At 36.0% G+C, this 24,547-nt stretch overlaps 1 protein-coding gene and 1 non-coding gene across 4 annotated transcripts in view; one reads left to right on the top strand and one right to left on the bottom strand.

The window, feature by feature from the left end:
• Positions 1–24,547, bottom strand: part of LOC106666759 — a 139,741-nt gene that overhangs the window by 55,738 nt on the left and 59,456 nt on the right. The window contains exon 2 of one of the 3 annotated variants that reach the window (XM_024227113.1): positions 6,440–6,520. The exons of the other annotated variants lie outside the window; for them this stretch is intronic. The gene's annotated coding sequence lies outside the window, so the exon portion shown is untranslated. The remainder of the gene's footprint in view (positions 1–6,439; positions 6,521–24,547) is intronic. 3 annotated transcript variants of the gene reach the window in all.
• On the top strand, positions 20,573–20,645 carry Trnar-ucu. The gene has a single exon. It is a non-coding gene; the product is annotated as a tRNA-Arg (tRNA).

Raw genomic sequence — 24,547 nt, 5'->3', positions numbered from 1 at the left:
GGGAGCAAATGTAATAAAACCAGGTCTGATATAAGATGAAGGCCGAAAAACAGACTCTCTCTTCGGATATGAGCAGCTGACATCTAGGACACGAAAGCTTTAGTCGTCCGCCTTTTGTTCTAACCGATTTTTCCACATGGCAACTTCGACCCCAAATCTAGATGTATTTCATTACTTAAAATAAATTAGGCATAAATCATTACTTCTGATTGGACAGAACTTCTTGAGACAATAGCGATGGATCGTGAAAGGCAGATCAATATGGAGGATAGTCTAGACTCTAGAGTGTAAGCCAATGAAAAGGGGTAATCCGTTCGTTTATGATTTTTTTATGATGAATGGAAAACAGAATTCAAAATTGTAAAAATAATTTACATGTTTGAAAAAATTCGAGGTCTACATAAACCTTTTATCAACCACTGATGATGGTGAAAAGCCGAGCCTGGTCATACCAAAACTTCGAATTTGGTTGACAAAATGTTGAGAAGCGAGACTGCAGAATCATCCCACTGACCTCAACAAGAAATCTCTAATATGATTATGCTAAAAAGTTATGCTATTTCGATAAGCTGAAGAATATCAAGGGTGAGGTAAGCCAACAAAATCTCAAACGAATATGGCTAAGACAGCCTAAACAGTGAGAATAGTAGACATAGACGACCGTAACCGACCAACAATCCGGTTCATTACTTTACAGGCCTCAACAAAATATCTCGTCATTTATATTTAATAGCCTGAACTATATGGATGAGTGGGATGGAACATTTGATACCCTTCTGGATGATCCCGTCATGAAATCAATATATTCGATCTATGATAAGTAATATTTTTTAAAGTTAAATCGGTGAATTCTACTGCTACAGTTTGTACTTCATTTGCCCTATGAGATATCTCCATGACGGTTAAATAAAACAAAGAAAACAGCTTGCTAAAGTCCGGTCGTTGGAGATTGATTTTTTTTTTAAATTAACGAAGGACCAATTCATTTTCCATCTGCCTCCCTCATAAAATTGTCATAGCTCGTTACGTTTCCCAAACTCCCTCGGATCTTCAGACCGAGTGGCCGAATCGTCATAACCGAAAATTAAGTTAGAACAACAGAATATAACAGCGTAATCTGCATTGAGTAACAGAAAAGAGCTAATATCCTTTGATTATAAGGCATGGGGAACCGCTCATTTGGATAATAAAGTTTGTTCGCAATAAAAGTTAGAGGGATATTAAGAGAAGTTTGTTTCCCAGTCATTGCCAGGTTAATTCTGCTTGAGAGACCTCGCCGCATTATCGTTTCCAGACCAAGTTTCGCCGACCTACGAGCAGAATGCCTACTCTCCTAATCTTCTGGAATATCTTCCTCGGTCTTTTTTGAGCCGTATTTTTAAATTTTCTGATCCTTTGGTTTTTATAAGACCCAAGGAAAAAACATGACTTTTAGGAGGGATTTCCTCTTTTAGGCCATAACCATAAATGAAGGTACTTTTTTGTTAAAGGTAATTAAATATTTTCTTGAACTTGGCTTTTGGAAAAACTGAACCTTTTAGATGTCGATTTGTGTACGAAATCGTTGACTATCCCAATATGACACAGTTGTTTTTTTTTTAAATTATTTATTCGATTTGTAAATTTACCTTTCCAACTTAGGAAATCTAATTAGGACGAAAAGTCTAGAAGTAATAATAATACATCCTCAGTTTCCCATTATTCTGAGCTCTTATCTCAACTAATTTCGTTAAAGGCTCGTTAGTTAAGACCCGGTGAAATCTAGTTAAATTTTATCCCTTGCCAACAATCTGTGAATGGGTTTTCTAATGTGAAGAACTGTTATGAGATTAGATTCTCTTTGAATGCATTCCAATCACTTTTGTCAACGAGGGGGACGAGCTTTTGTTCGCCTTTTATACGTCCATTGTACTTTTAGCGATATTTTTTGTTCGATGTCGTCTTGAAAATATAAATTCTTGAGATATTGACACTATTGATTTTTTCATCAATATGTCCTTGACAAATCTTTCTGATGTAGATACTGCAGAATAAATAATTTTCATTTAAATAATTCATTTAAAAATGTATGGTTGAAGTTTATAATTCACTAACTTGGTTCTCTCCCCCAAATAACAATATTTTAATTTAATGTTGTACGTGTAAACATATTTGCTACAAATTAAATTTTGCAAAATAATGTTTATGTAATACTACTTCACAAAGAGTCAATAAAGAGGAACTTGGAGATCATCTCTGGTGTTCCTCAAGGGTGCATCCTAGGTCCGTTACTGTTCAGACTACTCCTTTTTCACAACACTCTAACAATCTCTCACTTTGTGGACGATACAGCGTTCCTCTCTGGAAACCTCGATACTGTCCTACAAGGCCGATCCTTCCCAGACAACCTCCTTACTTTCGGACCATGGTTCCGTAAACGGAGAATAAAAATAAAGGTAACCTTTAACCTCAAACGTAAAATACGCCCGTCTAACAATCAAATTCTACTTCCTGCGGCAAATCGCGTCAAAACATAAAGGATTGATATGGAATACACACCAAGTAAAATTAATAAACTTACTATTCTCAACAAAAAGTACTTTACATAGATCCTTTATGTTTTAAGTAGACTTACGGGAACTTTACGGGGCGGCTAAAATATCAAACCTTAACTCTTGTTTCTTAACCCTTTAGTCAAAAATCACGGATGCTCTTCCTTCGATAGTAAATCTCAAAATCTACTCCTTGTCTCTTTATTTCAACTCCCTTATTCATAACCTTTACTCTCTTACCCTCTACCAATCCCCATATTAGATGGCCATATGGCCCTCGCGGCCAACTGCCAATAAAGGCCTTGGATTCATGTCGTACAGTCGTAGAGGCTGCCTAATTTTGGTTATCGATGGGTGACTGAAAATCACGCTTAACACCCCAGGTTTTTTCTTTTGTTTTATTTTTCCTCTCAGCTAATTTCACTAAAAAAATTCGATGATTTTACCAAGTGAGGTATTTTCCCTGGTACGTTAAATATAGCCATGTCAGGTATTTTAGATTTGTTGTAAATTTGTCTATGGCCAGTATTTGTTTGATTCTCTTTTCCTCCTACGATTAGCAGTTATAATTTATTACCCTCAGATCAATATTTTGTACAAAACTAACAAATAATGAATTATAAACCAACATACATATTACGAACCATTGCTTCACTTAGCATAGTCTTACTTAAAGAGCATATTTTCATATTCTACCTTATTTATTGAGATTGATGCAACTTATAGTTTAGTTTTTCATTTTTCCATTAAATTAAAGCTGCAATAAGTAAATATTAATATAATTAATTCCATTAGAGTTCGTGGTCCGACTTCTCGAATTTCGGGATGGTTAGTTGAAAAATGGCAAAAAGGAGGGAAAATTCAAAAGGTTGTAGGTTTTGATTGGGGGGGGGTTCCGAGTGGATCGAAGTCACGATAGCTCAAGTCGTAGAGCAGCGGTGTTTTTAGCGTCGTGTTTAGGGTCGTGCGTTCGAATCCCGCTCGAGACACTGACTTTTTTTATCTTGACCAATACCTTACATAAAGATTAATTAATTGAAAAAATATAATTAATAGTGAGGTCTTTAGCCCACTAAACAAGGTAGTAGCCTTTACCTACTGAAGTGCTTACTATGAATGTTTCATTTTAAATTTTGTATTATTTAATATGAAATTTTTATTTTATAACGGAGAGGGTCGAAAAAAATTGGCTAATATTGAATTTTCCAACTTACACAAGCTCCAAGTATTTTACTTTTGCTTAACCGTTACCCATGGTTTGAATGAATTGCTTGTCCATTAAGTGGAAACATGATTGTTAAGGTTTTATTAAAATAGTTTTGAGTTAAAACTGGGGCGCCGAGGGTCGGAATTACATAGTTGCCGGTAATTAATGGTGTGAAAAAGGGTCGATTCTTCAACTTTTACTGGCCCTGTTTGAGGCAGTAAGTATTAATGATGACTTTAATGCCCATGTCCTACCAGAGTCTGTTTAATTAAAAGTTAAAAAGTTCCGTACTCCCCGACGCGAAAGCATCTGGCCGTCGCGATATTAGCTTCTACAGAAAAGTTGCCCGATGTCCAATTAGAAGAGACATCTCTATCTCTGCCGGCGAGCCCTGCTTTTCGATCCCCTTCGCAAAAGGCCGGCTTTGATCTCACGTCATTAATTATTTTGTGCACTGCTCGGTTGTACCAAAAGAATCACTCATCCGAGGAAAGGCCTATGGCATTCACAACCAATTTACTCAGCTCTTTCAAAGCTTTAAATAGTTGAACAAAACGTAAGTTTGTAACTGTGTCGTGATATTTGAACATGCCGGCTGTTGATGAAGCATAAAATATCATTACAAAAAACATAAGATAAAAAAATAAAAAGTGTAAGGATTTGTTAAACTGCACAAAAGGACACAATTTCCTTAATTAAATACGAAATTAAAGAGCATTCTTATTTTCTTCCTTGACCAAAACTGTTTTGAATATTATATAATTTAAGTATTTCGTTCCTACTGTAATAATGGGAAAATGGCCTACAGCAAAGACGTAGACAATATTTACTCCTAAAGTTCATTTTTTGTTAGGATATCCGTTTTCTCGACAAAATGGACAAGATCGTATCAAGTCATCTTCGCCGTAAAGAAGCACAATAAAATTATTTCGATTCAAATATTTTTAACAAAAGGAACTTTTTAAACGAGTTCTAGTGCGCATAAGGATTATGACCGCTGTAGATACAATGGCTGATAGACCGCTCATAGACCAAAGTTATAGCATTGACAAAAAATTTTAACTTTTATAATTTTCACATCTAAAAACACATTAAAACTAATTGAATATCCGGTAAAGTTACTTGTAAATAACCAGCCACCTCGGCATAGTAAGGTACAAAAGTTTTTAATTACTGAAAGGGATAAAAATTCAAATTTGCTTATTAACGAGGGTGATTGGTCTTCTTTTTAATTCTTAAAATTATTACATTTTTTAGGAGGATAGAATCTAGCTTGATAGTTAGAAATAGTGTTTATTTATAACAAAGTACATATTCCACATTGAGAAACTTAAGAACATTTAAGCCTGGATTTTTCTTCCATGAGCTGAAGTGGACATTTCTTGTGCAATGCTATATGCGTTTTGTTAAATCTTCCTGCTTTATACTTAATTTAAACAAATTTAAACATACTTGACCAAAAGTTTAATTTTTTTGTGTGTTCCTTAGTGACCTGTTCTTTCATAATTTGTTGAAATCGTGAGGAGCGGTCGAGAATGAGTTAGTTTATAAAAACACCTATTTCATTTTTTTACCGACGTTCCGACCTTTATTCAGGGCCTGAAGATGACCCGAATAAAAGTCGAAACGTCCGGAAAAAATGAAGTGGTGTTTTTCTAAACTACCTCATTCTGGACCGCTCCTCACGACTTCAACAAATTTAGTTTTTTCATACACCCAAAGATTAAAAAACCTGGTCACCCGTATTTTATTGGTTATTTCATACTGTGCGTATGTATTTTTATCGTTATATTAATTACAATATAGTTATTTTAATATTAATCAAATTAAACGAGATAGAAATTCATGAGTATTAATAAAAATGATATAATTATCATGATTTGAAAGAAAATTCATCAAAACACAGGAAACTAATGTTGTAGTGCTATATTAAAATTTAATTAACAATTTTTTACCTAGTTTTGCTCTTAATAACGCGTAGTACCCCCTCTGGCTTCGCAGAGGGCCTTAAGACTCCTAGGCATCGAGCAAATAAGCAAAATTTCTTCTTGTGAAAGAGAATCTTATTCTTCAAGAGCGGTTTGCTAATGCTTGTTAGAGGCTGCGAACGATGTCTAACTCGTCTCTTTACCATGTCCCGTAAGTGTTCTATGGGATTCATGTCAGGAGAACGTGCTGGCCAATTCATTGTGGTAATCCCTACGTTCTCCAAGTAATGACAACTCGAGATGCAGTCGAGCATTATGATGCAATAAGACGAAGTTGTTCCCAATAAACGGAGTGAATGGGACCAAACCTTCCAGAAGAACTACCTCAATGTACCTTAGTGCAGTCAAAGATCCATTCCGTACGATAATCAATTTGGTAAGGGTATGGGCTTCGATTCCACTCCATACCATAACACTCAAGCACGGCACATGTAGCAAAGCGTTCTCCACGTATTGTCCGCACACGGTCCCCATCATCTGATTGCCACAAATCAAACCCTACATTGCTAATTGTCCGAACGAGATGCTGATTTGCATAGTACAGAACCTGTTGCGGGACGTCTATAGACTCTTGGCTATTCTCACCAACACTTCTGATGACTGTGAATTCACTCTTACACTACGTTTGTAGGTGATTTCCTTAAAGTGAGCCGCCAAATAACGGTTCCATAGTCCTTTAAGAGCAATAAAACGATCGTCTATAGACAACTTACCTTCAATCGAGACTTAAGGTGATCATGGATGATAGTGCGTGGCACACCTAGGACTTGGCCGACGTAACGGACGTTACCATGCTTTAAGCCAAAAAATGACAATTAATACATTAATAATTAATTGTTTACTCAAATTTATTGTTTCATCAAAGAAAACATAACAAGAAAACAACATTAAAAAAAATTAACTCACTCGTCAAGTAAGCTCTGGAAAGGAATTCTTATTTTTTAATCTAACGATGTGAAAGGATTAGGAACACTGTAAAGGTAAACAACAAGTATTAATTTTGTTTACATTTTAAACTATTAAGCACGCATACCTATCATTATGGAATGTACACAAGTAAATACAAGTTTCCGGCTTTTGTCTTTGAGTGTATTTGCATCTCGACCACACAAAATAGAACGACAAGATACACTAAACGAAAATATCAACATGTACTAGTTATCTACTATTCAGCATAAATCTACTTTTAGGATCTGCACCAAAGCATTCCTAGACTCATTTGAAATGTCTTTAAAACTATATCATAAGACATAAAACAAAATTGCTACACTGATTAAAAAATGGTAAAAAAATTCACTTTTTTTCCATCCTCCGCTTTCTAAAAAGGTCCAGCCGAAATTTCAGATTTTCCCGATGACCGGCGGAATAGTGTAAAACCGGTTCACATCACTTTTCCCGAAGATGGATGGCTCGTGACTTGACAACCGCCTGAAGATGGAAGAGCGGAGGCTGAATACTAAACCGAAAAAGACGGCTGTGTGGAATTGATTGATTGATTGATGCCCAAGCATTCCAGCCGATAGTAAAACCTGCCCACTGATCGAAACACGAAAATCCAATGGCGACACTTTTTTTCGCAATTTTTTGTCAATTTCCATACTGGGGATATACATTTACGATTTAATCAATCTTCTTATGCCACCTTATTCTAGTATATTTTTAATATTGAGCCTTTTTTACTGACCGAAATGGATATATATATATACAAATTAAAATGTGTACAACATAATTTAAATTTTTGTTGATTAATGGTATATAAAATAAAAGGATGAACTTGGATGGCACGTGGAATACTCGCCAAGTAGGCCAACATAAAGAAAGGGAACAGTCTTTGTCGACAAAGCCGCTTGAATCCTTGATAACAGGTTTTAAAATATGAGGCAAAAGGATTGTACATAAACCGATTAGTGAGAATCTGTATTAGATTATATGTAATTTTACTCCTTACAATTAGCAAGAATCGTTTTTGTTTTGATGTCAAAATCGTATTTCTAAACACTTCGTTTTAACCATCTTTCTGAGTAGTCGCTTCTGCTCATATTTATGCAAGCGAAACAAATTTGTGTTGTTAAATTTTGTTCATGTCATACTACATGTTTCATCCTTCTTCTTAATCAAAACATTTTTAATTGGGATGATACAATTAAAAGAAATAAATATTGCTCACTTAATGTTTAAGATTTGAGGGTTGAATAAGGATTTCGAAAATCTTTTCTTACACTGCGACCAATATAGATCTATTTTGGAACCCCTATAAATTATAACCATACCTTGGAAAGTGCACTTTTTCCTAAAAAGCCTAAGCACTTTCCTCGGTACCTCTTCACTCCTCTTTTGGCGTTAGACTTGCCTTATCGTGGCTGTACCGTAACCGGGCTAATAATTCATATTCACAAAGGATATGTGCAGATGACCCTGGTTCCTCCTGATCGATACATGTTTCTGTCTTTGGTAGTAAAGGGGACTCTGGCCGGCATATAGGCCTATAATCTATAATTTTCCTCAAATCCTCCCAGCTGAGAGATTTCTAAGAGAGAGGAGTTCCTTCGTTTTCCTTTTTAAGATATTTATCAATTTCTTAGTTTGCCTCATACCTGATGCTTTTGTTAGTGCTTGAGTTTTTCTGTCTCAATTTTTCCAGCTCCAACTGAACCACACACTCCGGCGTACATGGGTGAGAGGGCTGCTTCTTTTTTGCTAGTTGGTTAGCCTGTTTCCTTTTACACCTTCATGTCCCAGAACACACTTTAACGTAATGTTGTTTTTTCCTAGAGCTATTAGGCAGTTTACTTAAGTCATTCCCAAATCAGTTTGGAGTTCAAAGCGTACGCATTTCGTGCTTCGTAGCTACCTGACTGTCTGAGAGTATGTAAATCGGTGATCCTTTCATATTTTTCTTTATTAAATCCTGTGCACAGCATTGCGTGGTTCTCAGCTTGGAAGGTTGTTGGGAACAGTCTAAGTGGCTTTGATAGAGTAGTTCGGCCCTTTAACTCCTACCATCTGTGTACTATATTAGGGGCCCCTTCCTGATATTTCTTCCAAAATTTTCTATATTTATGACTTCTTGGAACGGCCTGTCAAAGTTGGGTTTTTCAATCATTTTGCATGTACCCTCAAAGTCATCTCATTTATTTTAAATTCTGTCCAGAATTTCGTGGTGGCTCCACCTTATATCTGGATTTGTTTCTTTGTACCTTTGTTAGTCTGTTGGTACTCCCGAAAGTCGTATTTTGCATGTGAATATATAAAGGTGGAAGGTGGTCTTTGTAGACTTTGAAACTTCTATTCTTCTTCTTCAAACTAGCTATTCTCCTTGTTCATTGTTTTTGGCCATCTTAATAGAGCTTTAGTTGTGGTTTATAACCAATACGCCATCCTGGGGTTTATTTTCCAGTTTTTGCTTCATAAACTCTGGTCAATTTTTAGTTTGTAGTAGAGCAATGACTTTATGTAGAATGTAGTCTATCTGTTTTATCCATTGGAGCTTTTGTTCAATGTCATACCTAGGTACGTTTTTCTATGGAAAAAATTCAGACCATATTTTATAGTGGATTTCAGATTCAGCTTCCTTCTTCTTGTAGAAGTTGTGAGATAAATTTTTAGGATTTATGTTTAAACCCATTTTCTCAAGCCATCTTCCTACAACATTTAGACGTTTTTCCACTCACAGACATATTCGTGTGATATACCTTTATCACAAACTACAAATTATGTGTTGTTGAACTACTTCAAACTCTGAAACATTAATTGAAGTTTCTTATCTTTCAAATGAGGCTGGTCCATTTCCACTTATGAAAAAAAGGATCCTTTTTAAGAGAAACCCCTCTGTTTAGCAATGTGTCTGCGGCTCGAATTAATTTCATTCTACTTTTATATGTCAGAATGGACTAGGGAAAGAATTATTTTCATATTCGTTGCCACTGGTTGTGGTTTGGGCGGGGATTGTGCTGTAAACGAATTCTGAATACGAGCTCGGGGCCCGGCCGGCGGCGGTGGTGGCTTTACGGAATGCATATTGCATTGGCGAGATTCCGAGCGGAAGAGTCGGCCAGCATCAGCAAATAGTATGTATATAAGTTCCAAGTTCAAGTATAATGGGAATCTTTACATATTCAGTCCCAAACTGTTTTGAATAAATCCCACATTCTCGCCTTGGGATGCCGCGCCACTCCGGGCCCCTGCGCGCAGTTTGGGAGGCTTTATTTCAATGGTAAAACTTCCACTTTGCTCGGTCGTCTCAATCTTCGGGATCAAGAAAATTTGACAACTCCATTTATCACCCTGTAAAGAGAACTTTTTCGTTGTTTGAAAGTCCTATCGGATTGTTGAAACTCTTATTTGACATTTTTTCCTGTCCGCCATGAATTTACAAATGATAAACTTAAGTTTTAAACTTATTTATTTTGTACTTAGGTCATTTAAAATCATTTTAGTCTGCCTAGCCATACTGTTTTCCCGTTAACTTCAATGTTGGGTAAAAATGATTTATTAGTTTTATCATTCACAAGTCAGCAAGATGAAATATCAAAGCAAAACTAAAACTGTACATTGCAGTGTATAAATTACAATGTTCATGCAAAAAGATACATTGGAAAAACGGGTCATACGGTTGTTATAAAAGAGTGAACCAACAGAAAAAACACTGGATTAGGACAAGACGCAAAAAAACTGAACATAAATTTAATTTTTATGGTGCTTAGATTTTAGATAAAGAAAATAATGATGCGAAGTTGATAGAACTAACTTGAAAATACATCTATACATTTGGAATACAACAATATAAACATACAACATAAAAAAAAAGTCAGTATCACGAGCGGGATTCGAACCCTCAACCTTCGACGTATTGGGCTCAAATGGTTAGAGCAGCGGCGTATTTAGCCGAAGGCCGTGGGTTCGAATCCCGCTCGTGACACTAACTTTTCATCTCAACCAAAACCTTACATAAAAAGATTAATTAATTGAAAGAAGTAATTTGGCCAATCAGACAGATAATGGATTTAATAAAAATAAAATTTGTAAGCAATTTCAATTATTTATTCTTTTTCTCTAAGGTTGAGAGGAAAAAGTTACTGTCACGAGCGGGATTCGAACCCACGGCCTTCGGCTAAATACGTCGCTGCTCTAACCACCTGAGCTATCTTAGCCTACCTAGCTTTGAAAGCAATATAAAAACATTTTTAAAATGTATAAAGATTAGAAAAAAAACACAAAGGAAAATTTAAAGCAAAAAAGCAAATAAAAGCAAATGTGATGAAATAAAACTTAAAAAAAAATAACATAAGAATGAAATATAATTGTGGAAAAATTTAAATGAGTAAATTTAAAATTAAATAATGTAAAATTATGTATAAATAAAAAAATATGTAAATTAACAGTACACCACTTTGAAAAGAATATAGGATACTCAAATAATACGAATAACAGGGGGCGTCGATGGCCGCAATGCTTTAGGCGTTGACACGGCGCTCATCACTGTAAGTTAAAGGTCCCGGGTACGAATCCAGTGGCCCTGCATTCGAACCCGACATATTTACTTACAAATGGGCTTTTTTTCAAATACACCGGCACCCCGAGGGTTGATATAACCTGTGCTGTTGAGAACCCTCGTAAAAAAATGAAAAAAAACAAACAACGGATAACCAATCAAATATCTATAATACATAACAACCTACTGGTTTTCGCGTTGCCAAAAATAAAACGAGGTACGTGTCTGTTTCAGCAATTTTACCACAACTTTGTGATTATTGAAAATTATATTAATAAAAATGACTTAATTAATCTTTAATTTTTAACTAAGTCTAAGTAAAATACTAAGTGTATGTAAACCCCGAAATAGATATAATAACTTAAAATAAGCCAACAACTAGGAATGAAGAAGAGAAGTATAAATATCAAAGCATATCATTTTAAACATTTTTCTTTTCTGACCCGAAAGTTTGTTTTCCATCAGCCATCCTGTTTGACCGATGATGTTTGCATTACATGTGAGTCACAAAGCATGCATGAAGTCTGATTTGTTCGGAGGACGTTTAATTAGGAATGAATGCGCCGTCGGTTGCTAGACGCATAAAGAAGCCTCGTAGATTCAGCAAGAGCTAATTGGGGCCCTTTGGGCTGAATAGAGTTAGGCCGGCGTTGTCGGAGGGCTTATAACAGGGCCCAGATTCCTTTTACCCTCGCCCTTATCGGACTTTTCTTTTCTATTCTATCCCTCTATGGGCCTGACTCCCCTTTACGGTTCTCTCCCTCTTTCAGACAAATGAGCGAGACCATCGAGGCCAAATCGTCCAAACGCGTTCAGAATGGACAAAAGCTATTTAAACGTGAAAACACAAGTGATTGGTATTTGAAACCTCTCGGACATTCAATGGTCTAAACTGTCTAAAGGAGGGTTGTTTGACCCTCTTTTTCATTTCCCGCCTCAATGAACTTCTTTAGTAGCTGTTTTGCATAAAAAATGGTGTCCGATGTCAAAGGCTCGCAGCATTACAAAGTTGCCGTGTATAACGTAGAAATAATCTCAATTTTCAAATGATTCTTGCTAACCTTTGATATCAATGATATCAAATTTCTAAAGTTAAACGTCATACAAGTTCATCACTCCATAGAACTCAACAAGAAAAATCACTTCACATTTCAATAATAACTGCTAGAAGGGTGATTTGGTCATCAGAGGTGTAAGTGGAGTGAAACTCTTCTGAGATAATAATGCGGACGGGCAGATCAGTTGGATATGAGCTACGTACAGGTTCATCAACTCACAGACCTCAATTAGAAATATCACCGTACCTTTTAGATATTTTCCATACTACTGCTATATCAGTAGTTCGTCATCAATGATCCAAGCAGGTTAAAGCAATGAAACAAACCAACCACCGATGTTGGTGGAATTCCTTCTGTCATACTTAAACCCTTTTTGCCATTTTTCAAATGTCGTTTAATCTTTGAAAAATGGCAAAAAGGAGGAAAATTCGAGGTTGGTTGAGATGGGAAGTTGGTGTCCGAGTGGATCGAAGTCACGATAGCTCAAGTGGTACAACAGCGGTGTATTAAGCCGAAGGTTGTGGGTTCGAATCCACTCGTGACACTGACTTTTTCATATCAATGAAGACCTTACATAAAGATTAATTAATTGAAACAAGTTATTCGGTCAATCGACCACGAAATATAACGGACTTAAATACTGTTTAAAGTGTTAGATGTACTGATTACTATTTCACTCATGAATACTTTAAATCTCGGACTGGAATATAAAACAGATCCAATCTGCCAAGCTTTTGACTTATTAAGGGCATCATCAGGGAAAAACAAACGACATATTTAAGTTTTCAATAAATGTTTTCAAATTTCTTTAAAGACAGACTCCTATCCATTGATCTTAGCAATATTGGAGCTGAAGTAAGGCATTTGAAACCATTTATTAAAAACTTTATTATGTCAATTTGAAGACATCTTTAAAATGTTTTGCCCTGACGATGACCTTAAAATAGGTCGAAAGCTTGGCAATGACAACTAAATTTGATTTTTCATCCAAACCATATATAGATCCAGAGTACTTAAATAACGGTGGGCGAAAACAACCAAACTAGAGTTTGTCACCCCGCAAACATCAACAAGAAATCTCAAAATAGCGTTTAAAGAATGTTCAGTATTTATGAGAGTAGTTTGGTTGGTCTGGCTATAAGCAGGTTAATACTAGGAAATAAGCCCAGCATCGAAGATGAGCAAATTTCTTCTGACATTCTAAAATAGAGAGAGCAGGCAGATCAACATGACTGTAACCAGCAATCTAAGGTTCATCACCTTTCAGGCCTCATTGGTCTGTCAAGTCAGCAATTTAAGTATCATTGTTAGAGATTGTTAGTTGTAAAGAAAAAATACATTGAAATCCTAATTAACGCCATATTAATATCCGGGTTCCTTTTGTCTTTCTGTAGAACTATCCGTTTTCTGTTTTCATTGTTGTAGTTCTGGACAACACGATGTTGATGTAGATAGGATGGCATTAGCCCAGTTGAAAATGATAAGGGGAATCCATTTGATATTTGTTTGTTGAGGTAAAAATTGGGCCCAATGTTTTGCAACATTTAGACCCAACAAACGTGTTTCTCGTGACAAAACCTAATCGCAGTATCGGAAGCTCGTTTATCAATAGTTCAACATTATTTTTTTACGTAAAGCATTGTATTTCACCCTCATAGTTTGTATAACGTATTTTTCAGTAAAAAAGCTCTATCTTTGCAATTACCGTAAAGTAATCGTAATTAAGTCAAGTTAAAACGGGAATCATACTTCGTGTTTTGCTATCGATTTCAAAGTTAAGTCCAATAAAAATGCTTCGTCGGGCAGACGTAGTAAAGTTGCGGTTGACCCAAGCGTTCACTTAGGGGACATTTGCGTTAAACCACAAACGACTCATGTCCGTTTTAACATCATTTTCCTCTGTAGTAATACGCGATGGAGGGAAATTTTACTACTTTGATCTTGATGTCAATATCTTGTCTGAATATTTTATTGAAGCTTCTGTGCTTTACATTAAACTTTCTGTTAGATTTTAACGTACTGAGCATTTTAAGACGGCTTTACATATCGGACGGATATTCTGTTAAGCGATAATCTTTCAGGGGGGCACTCTCGACACGACACGCAAGAATGGCACAATTACACAGAAGACAAACACTTTGAGCCCTGAAGATGATCTCAATAAAGATCGAAACGTTGGCACGATAAAGAAATTGTTTTTCTGAAACCTACATCACACCAGACTGCATCTCACGATTTCTAAATAAATATCGATTAACGGTCACTAATCACCACACATTTCTAGAAATATTTTACATTTCAAGCATCAATTACAGAAACGACACATGTAAACTCAGCCGCAGCTACGCTAATATCATAAATCAAATTCATTAGATATAACAAACAAAACATATAATACAACATATCATTACATTACACTCATCAAACAATTCTACATAGTCCAAATCGTCAACAATTTATCTCTCCTTTCCCTAATAATCCTGAAAAGCTAACAAAGCCTGAACGACAAACTATTGTATTAACCCTTTTTTCCATTGTCGGTCCCTTTCACCTCAATGAAGCCGACTCTTCATAAAAAAATGAATTTCCATCCCTACTTCCTTCCCCATTCCTCCAAAATCTAACATATATAAACAAAAAACATTAATATCACACTGACACTCTCAACACGACAGACGGTAATGACACATCTGCACAGAAAACAAACACTTTGAGGGAGTACAAATACTCTGATTGGATCTAAAATTTCTATCATTGTATAAATTCATTTTTTCACATCTTACATGTATTTGTAAATTCAACAATGTTCCAAATAAACCTAGGTAGCAAAAAAGAATGGGAACGAGAGGGAAAAACCTTTTTAAAAAATGGCACCATCCTTTGGTACACAGATGGATCTCGAACACAAGAAGGTACAGGGGCAGGAGTATTCGGTCCTGCAACCAAATACTCAGAACCCGTGGGAAAATACACCAGTATCTTCCAAGCAGAGATTCATGCGATCAAAAGATATACCCAACTCAACCTGAGTCAAACAACAAGAATATAGCTATCATGTCAGATAGCCAAGCAGCCATCAAAGCACTAAGCTCAAATATCATTAGTTCAAGGATGATGCTGAACTGCAAAACCAAACTAAACATATTACGAACGCAGAACAAAGTCAGCCTCTGCTGGGTCCCAGGACATAGGGAGTAGAAGGCAACGAGAAAGCGGACATCATAGAAAGGCAAAGAGCTGCTACAGTGCTGACTGGACCTGAACCCTTCTATGGCATAGGAACCCACATTATTAACGAGTATCTCAGACAGAAGGACAAAACGAAAATGAAGGAACTATGGAATTCACTCATTGGACACGACAATCCAAGAATCTTCTAACCAATTTTGGAAGAAAAGAAATTACAGAATGTGTGAGGGAAGCAGGAACAAACTGCGAATCCTAATAGGATTCCTAACAGGACAGTGCAAGTTAAATGGACATATAAAGAAGATTGTAATAATCCAAGATGGCACATGCAGATTCTCCAAAGAGGCAGAAGAGATACCAACACATCTACTAACAAACTGCGGAGCTACACTAGCCCGCAGGAGGAAATATTTTGGGATGTATAATGTGACCATAGAAGAGCTTCAACCACTGAAACCGGGCCTATTAATCAAGTTTCTTGATGAAATAGGACTCACCGATGTGCTTTAGGCAGAGTACGGGGGATACAATAGCTCTTAAATGGCGCAGTATACTATACCCTGAAAATTACATCTACAACAATGTTTGGATAAATAAAATGTTTTTTCCAAACCTACATCACACGAGATCGCATTTCACGATCTCTAAATAATTAGTTCACTAAAGACTTGTATGAATTGTTGAGGAACAATATTGAATCTGAAGTTTACTCTGTATTTGAAATGTCGGAAAGAATTTTCCTATTTTAAGTTGGGTTTTATTTGTCTTAACCTGCTTATATCCCTGCCAGCCTAACAACTATCGCTACCGTTCATTAAAGACTATACTAAGACTTCTTGTTCAGGTCTGACGCGTATTAAACCAGTAGTTTGTTCAATCATTCTGGTCTGCCTGTCTGATTATCGTCGCTGTTTGATTGGTCTTTTGTTTCGGTATTGACTATCCTGTAGGTGGTGAGTTTGTATCTTATTTTGTCCTGTTAAAATTGTGAAAAGTACACGACTGAAGATATAGTACACATGGCCAACAACGAAAACCCGCTGAGGAAGACCGGGAGGATAGAGCGACTGAACCAACTTATGTTTACTATAGTTTTTCAATTATTACTGCCTATCTTAAATGTTATAGATATGAAAGTTATTAATCAAATAAATAAAATTTTCTTTATCCATAACTGAAACATTTATAAAGCCATACTTTAATTAGCTAACAGTTTTTGCCTGAAGTTCATAATTACCACTTAACTAGGTCCCTTAACTATTACAACTTGTTGAACACTTTCGAACAAACACGACTGTTAAAAAAATTTACGGTAGGCAACAGAATTATATATATTTTATGAATCTATTACTCTTCACTTCCTAAGTCCCATGGCTTATTTTCATAACAGGGCGCTTGTTAAAAATAACGTGAATTAATGAAAAATGTTTTCTTTAGAGCTTTATTTGTTGTATTCTTCATAAGCTTACATTTCGGCAAAGTGCTTCATTTCAACTTAGTGAAACAGTTCGTTGTCCGCGGTGGGAAACGCTTTTTGAAGAACCTCCATCCATATTTGATGGAAAGAGGGCAGAGTTGATTCTCGAAGTTTACAACGGCAAAGAGGCTCTGAACGTGCCACCTGCTTCGAGTTATCGTTATAATTATGCGTATTTATTTATTAACCCCCACCGGCTCTGGGCTGAAACGCGTGCGATTGTCAATAAATAATTGCCACCGTCTCGCCCTCCATGACTATTAACTTGGGCTTTCATTTCCAAGTTATATCCGCTCAATAGCATAAACCGGGCCCGTAAAACGAAGTTTAATTTTATGAACGTAGGCATATCAACCTTTTCTTTGCCATTTTTATAGTCATTTGAACAATCCACCCTCGATGGTAAGCCTTACTATAGTTAAAGACAATAAGAATTTATTTATGTCGTTTAATTTCGAAAACCTTATTCACTCTTTGAAAACATTAACAGCGGTTGTGCTGTTGGCAGTTAATAAATTGATGTCAACAGCTCAAAAGACCCTAGTCGAATCGTACGATAGTTTTGGCCTTCCTTTGCCGATGGTCCACATATTCGTCATAGGATAAGAATTTCATTTGGTTGAAATATTTTTCAATACTTGTTTGCTCTCGGGGTCTAGGTTTTCGTAAAACAAAGTAACGAGGTATTTAATCGAAAACTGCGAATGGCTGACGTACCAAAACGAGTGTTGGGTGATGGCCAAAGAGTGTGAGACGATCCTGAGTGTTCGTGGAGAAAGATCCTTCGTTGATTCGTCGGACTCTGTCGCGTAGCTGCGTGTGGGATTCATTTTCTTGCCTTCGAGACGCTCTGCGACATGAATCGTGAATCTAATGTGCTGCATTAAAGTATTTTTTGAATCCCATGTTAAATGGGATTTTTTATCTAATGTTGCCCAACATTGAGTCAGTGCGGATACGATTTCCGGAGCAACGATGTTTTTTTGAGGGCAATGAGTCAGCGACGTGTATCCGAGAATCTGCGACAAAGTCCCAGTGCGTACTAGGCTTTACGAAATGGAACGGGTATTGGAGGATCCGCATGATTAGAGAGCTTGAACTGCCTGTTGACGAGGCTGTATAGGGGCCACCATAGAGACCCCAGACGGAGGGAGGTTGAAGGGAATGTGAGTGAAAGTATGGAGAAAGAGGAGTTTCGCAATTTGAGGATTTATGCATGTTGGGAGAGATTTATGTAATTAACGGGAGCGCATTCTCTCTTGGACGAAAGGAATATTGTCTGTATGAGTAGTTTCGTTGTACACAATAATTAGAGCATCAAGGATTTTTCTTAGGATTATGGAATTGTCAGTTTGGAAGCGACGGATGTCGGAATGTTTTGGGTGAAAACACACACAGTCCGTAGTCTATATCAGCCTAACTGCAGTGTCATAAACCAGCCTTAATTTTTTGAGACGAAAGTCAGAACGTTTATCGAAAAGTGCAAGAGAGACCTGTGTAGTGTCATGTCTTGTTGTTTGTCGATGTACACTTCTAGGTACCGTACCTCATCCTTAGTTGGGCGGGATGGTATCATTGAAGTAAACTGAAGGAAAGATCTTTTACGAAGAGTGAAGGTTACATTCATGGATTTGTCAGTGTTAAATATTATTCTTTAATTTTCACACCAACACTCTGCAAGTGAACTGTTGAAGGTTTAGAGTGGAATGTCAGGATGCGAGTTTCTTGAGAGGATCTCTGTATCGTCTGCAATGGTCAATGTTGAGCTTTGAGGTTCGGATGGGATGTCAGCGCTGTACACCTGGTAAAGGGTGGGGTCCAAAAGCTACTCATAGGAACACCAGCATACGTAGAGAGGGAATTCCATTCAAAGTCTGTAAAAAAATGCCCAGATAAAAAGTTAAGAACTCTAAGCTCTGATGGCAAACTCGATCACAAGTTTGCTTGGCTAGTAAACCTGTAAAGTCTGAGTTCTGTGGCTGTCTGCGAACTTAACAAAATTGTTAGCCTTATTTTAGTGTATCTTTGGGATCTTTATTTGTTTTATGTCAATACTTTAATTAATAATAATAATGGTACCGCTCCATTATTTCATGTTAGTAAAAGAAATTAATATTTTCTACAAGGGGTTGACATCCACTACACGGCTGTTGAATAAATATTTCAATTAGACCTTAACAACTGAAAATGAACCCATTACCAATTATTATAATTAAATTTAGATGGAAATATAAAAGTTAAAGTTAATATTTACGTTTTCTAAGTAACAAAGGTGTGCTCGGAAAGAATATTGCCCTGATTGCTTTTGGCGTCGGAGAGGTGTCCGCAATTACGTACCAGTCCCACATTTGTTCTCAAGTAATCAGCTAATGCAAGTTAAAGTTATCCAGGCCAGCTTTCCTCCAGTAAAAGTTAAATAAACGATTCATTTCTTCCCCGGAGACTCGGCCTCAGTTTGTCAGATGATAACAAATCTCGCTTTTCACATATTAAATTGAAATTTAATCAATGCTTGTAGGTCAAAATTAGTGTAACTTATAAGATGAAGAGAAAATTTGTTAAAGGAGCAACTATTCGTTTAAACCAGGATTCTGACGTGAAAAACTTAGAATCTTTTACTGTTCACACATATATAGAAAGAACTCGACTAAGAAAATGACGCAAAAACCCACAACTGAAGATTAAGAAAAATTAAGTGAAATCAAATCAGTGAAGGTAAGCAGACAGGAATGATCTGAAACGACCAATAAATCCATTAAATGCTTTCACTAGCAAATTAATTGAAATGATAAAGGTGAGGTGAGTATGTTGTTAATCTCTTTAAAATATATATAGATACCAAAATAAGTGTGTGTACGATTTTATAAATTAATTATACTTTCCGTTTAGGGTCTTGGTTGAGATGAAAAAGTCAGTCTCTTTCAAAGATAGTTCTTACAGTTTAATGTCTAATATTTTTGAAAGAGATTAAACAGCATACTCACCCCATTTTTATAATTTCTATTAATTTGATAGGATTTACAAACTATGAGTAAGAACGTGTTTTAAAGAGAAAAAGACAGTGTCACTAGTGAGATTCGAACCCACTCCGTGACTGACTTTTTCGTCTCAACCAAGACCTTAGATGGTAAGTATGATTTATTAAAATTGTACATAAACATTATTCATTATTATCAGAAAAAGTTAAGTTTATAATGAAAGCTCAATATAGCACAAAAACAAAAGTATATACTTGAATAAAGAAATATTATTAAGTTGGTAAAAGATGTAGGTTCATATTTTGTATTATATTGAATCCTTTTAATATCAGTCTTCTTACAATTTAAGTCATTAAAGTTGATTTAATATAATTAATTACTTCTTCAAGCATATAAAAAAACATTTTCGGTTTATGTAAATGTTTGAGGATGTCAAAAGTAGACGACACCCCATAGGTTTTTTTCTCTAAAGCGAAAAACCTAATAATAATAATTTAAAAATAATATAATTTTGAATAAAAATGAAAAATGTCAACTGGTTAGGCTTGACTTCTTGAACTTTGTCAAGTCTAGAAAGGTGGATAAAGGAAAGGAGTTAGGCCGTGGGAGGCAGGCCAAGGCTTAGTACGAGTTGAAGCCGTAGTTTGCCAACCGTCCCTTTGGCGCAGTGGATAGCGCGTTGGACTTCTAATCCAAAGGTCGTGGGTTCGATCCCCACAAGGGATGCTACTTTTTTTTAGATATTGTATTTATTTTTGGACCGTAATTAGACAGTATATTCAAAAAAAAATTTCTCATTACAAAGACCACGTTTCAACAGGCAATAAATTTTTTTTATTAACATTGTTTTACAACACAAATTTATTAGTAGAGTGGGCCTACGCACTTAGAGTTTTCCCGTCAAATTAACTTCCAATGAACCCTTTCTTTCAAGTATTAAAAAACGTTAAACTAAGTAAAATTCCTGTATATTCTCGATTTATTTGTAAAATAGAAAATAATTAGGCACTTAAAAGAACACATGAAAATGAATTACAATTAAAATTAAATGTAAAAATATAGATTGTTATTTTAATTTGAGAAATAGAACAAAGATAAAGTGGATTGTTATCTATGTCCACGTGAATATTAATTAGAAAAATGTAAAAAAAAAAGAAAAAATATTCTTACATTAGTTACAGATTTTTTTAAATATGCAATAATTATTTTTCAGTTTATAACCTTGCAAATATCGTATTTAGTTGTGTATTTTTATGTTTAATTTTATATAACTTTTAATTTTAATTGCATTCATTTAAACAAGAATTTTCTGGTTTTATATTTAATTTTATAAAATTTTAATTGTAATTAATTTTTATATGGTTTTATAAAACCAATTATTTAGTTATTTGACCTCTTGTACCCATGACCAAGCAAACAACTCTTATAGTAGAAGTAGAAGTCCTCCTGAAAGATAAAAGGAACCAGGACATCGGTAGAGCGTTAGTAAGTGTTTCATTATATTTTATCATTATAACAATGATGTTTTTCCTTATGGCTGGTTTCCAATCGTTTTGGTCGATTGCGCTCATTGTTTTCGCCATATTCAGATGGTCATGGAACAGACAGGTATCTCAAATATTGCCGTTTTTGTGTATATAACCCTGTGGTATATCCGGTTTTCATCTGAGTTGCCTTTCTCCATTGTTTTCAGCATTTCGCCCTCTTCAGCCGAACTCTTGTTGTCTTGCTTCCACATGATTATGTACTTGAACAAGCAAACTACTCTTACAGCACCAATATTGAAGAATATGCAAATTATATGGTGATATTTCTTGTTGATGAACTTGTAGATTGGTTTTTTACGATCATCCTTGTCATTACTGTTTTGGCCCTAACTTTTCTAACCATAACCAACCAACAAAACTGCTCTTATTGAAGGGTTACTAAAGGCTATTGTGAAATTTCTTTTCGAGGTCTGCGGATTGGTTACGTTTCCGATCATCATACCTGTTATTTTCGACATTCGGCGCTTTGGCTTACCTCACGTTACTTATACCCTTGATGAATCAAAGTCAAAACGCAGACATGATGAGATAAACTAAAAGAACTACTAATCGGACTTGAAAATTCTGTTTTGCTTTTCAGCTTCGTTAAGATTTACGGTTTGCGCTTTTCTCTAGTTATTGAGAGGATTATGTCTTTTTCAAAGGGTGTTAAACATTAATGATGACAGGGTCGTTTGGTTTCCAGGGTTTGGTTGCATCGGGGTCAAAAAGCGTTTTATTTATTTAAACGGTCCCAGACTCTTTATACCATGGCCTTAACAATGTATTGTGCAAATGACCCTCCTAGGACTTTTCTATTGGTAAAACAAGAAAAGTGAACTTGATTTTAGAAATTTTCGTACTTAATTCGGTTCCCTTCGTTAATTTCCGGGCTAAAGCTTTACAATCGGACAGGGCATACATATTCAGAGTCTCCCTTTATATAGAAAATCTGTAGGTCTTTTTTTTTAGATTTTCTTTAGGTGGTAATCTGATAAGTCGAAGCCAATGAAAATAATTAATCCAGCGGTAAATCTTTGTCTTCCTATATACAATAAATTGTATTTTCATATATTTTGATTTGACCATACGGTCGAGAACCTGTAAATCAATTCTTTAAAACTTAGAGACCAGTTACCAATTAACCATGCAGATTCTTCAAAGAGGCAGGGGGGACACAAACACACCTACTAACAAACTGCGGTGCTACACTTGCCCGCAGGAGGAAGTGCTTTGGGATGTACAATGCGTCGATAGAAGAGATTCAACCCTTGAAACCAGGCCTATTAATCAAGTTCCTTGATGAAATAGGACTCACCGGTGTGCTTTAGGCAAAGAACGGGGATACAATAGCTCTTAAAGGCGCATAGTAGGGCCTAGAGTACTGGTGTAAATAAACATGGCGTTCTATCGCGTGGGTGAGTGGTCGGACGCCTTACCTATAAACGTGGATGGCATTTAGTCTAGGTAGAGTCTTTATAGTTCTTCGCGCCTCTTCCGCAGCGATGAGTTGTTATCCTCCTTATCCTGGAAATATCCTAGACCAACTGAACGATTTCCATATCTAAAGAGTCACTAAAAGCTGTTGTGGAGTTTCTTTCTGAGGCTTGCGAGGTGATGAATTGGCAGTTTGGTCGTGTATGGTCAAACTAACTGGTCCACCTATCATCGCTGGCTAAGACACAGAAGATCACAGTTTAACGAACGTTTCCTCGATAGTACCTTGACAAAGTACCCAGACTCAATTCTAAAGATGAAGAAAGGCCTAGACGCATTTGACATACCATCACACCGTGGATAGGCTGTCAAAGATGATAGGTTTTTAACAATTACCAGTTACTTAATGTTAAAAGAGTGAATTGAGTTGTTACGCGACTAATTAAATTTAATTAATTAAATTATCTTAGTATAGAGAGGGTGAAACAGGACTGGTCAGAAAGGTGTACGTTTGAACAACCGAAATATAGAAGTTTAAATGTAGAACAGCTTAGCCAAATGGTAAATAGTGGAGAAACCGAGGATTCACAGGGATAACTGCTGGAAGCGGTGAAACTTAGTCAGAAATCTAAGACCATTACCTCGTTTATGAGAGAACAAGCCTTACTTTCGCCAGAGGGTTACTTGTCTTGTCATGCTTATTATAATAACATTTCCAGTTTATATGGAAACTCCGAGTTCAGAGCCTGTTGATCGTTAAAATGGTGATGTTTCATAATGTTCGCTTTTAACGAAGTTACCCTCGAACGTCTTGGGAAAAAAACACGACTGAATCTTGTAAAAACAAAGTCGTTATTAATAGAGAATTATTAACGCGGAATGCAAGCCGCCGAAGAGAGTTTTCTGGCAAATGTGTCCAAACTAAGCGGAGGGTTAAAAATTAATTTCCCTCAAAAAAGTCAGTGCTGGAAAAAAAAAAAAAAAAGAGCAGGGCATAAAATATGAACGAGCTCTCGGGGGCTGTGCGAAGACCGGCCGTGAATGCACGAGGGCGAGGGTTCGCCTGAAAGACACATAAAACAACTAGGGCCCTGTTTGAACAGCTCCTTATTAATTCCGGACCCTTTTATGTAATAAAAAAAAATTATTCGTTATTGGGAACGATGTACAAATTATTTATGTAATTGGCAAGGGGACATTTTTTCGTAAGAGCATAATTGATAACTGAAAAACAGGTCTTTCAATACAGCATGCATCGCAATAATTTAGAAACATCATTTCATATTACGTATCACCTTGCTATGAGGTAGTTTAGCAAACAAAACATTTATTTTGCCCCTTTACATCCCATAATAGTTTACATGAAAATGTAAACACTGCAATTGCCCTAGCATCAATACATAGGATAATATAAATCCACTTAATTCAATTTCATAATGTAATAATTCAGTGCACATTCAAATCTTATTTTCCGAGTTTAAATTAGACGTCTGAGAATGTTCAAAGCCTGTAGGTTAGATATAATTGAACGTTAATATGAAGACAAAATTACATAAATATTCTGGTAAGGTATTAATAGTAGGATTGATGAAGTCTAAAAGTGGCTATTACTGTTTCTATTAAGATAAAACCTCAGGTTGAGCTCATTGCTCAATTTGCAAAAAA

Source organism: Cimex lectularius, unplaced genomic scaffold (genome assembly GCF_000648675.2).
Source record: "Cimex lectularius strain Harlan isolate CLEC.00 unplaced genomic scaffold, Clec_2.1 scaffold52, whole genome shotgun sequence".
Classification (NCBI taxonomy): Eukaryota; Metazoa; Arthropoda; class Insecta; order Hemiptera; family Cimicidae; genus Cimex; species Cimex lectularius.
The sequence above is the reverse complement of the archived record's forward strand: the minus strand, read 5'-3'. Positions and strand labels throughout refer to the sequence as shown.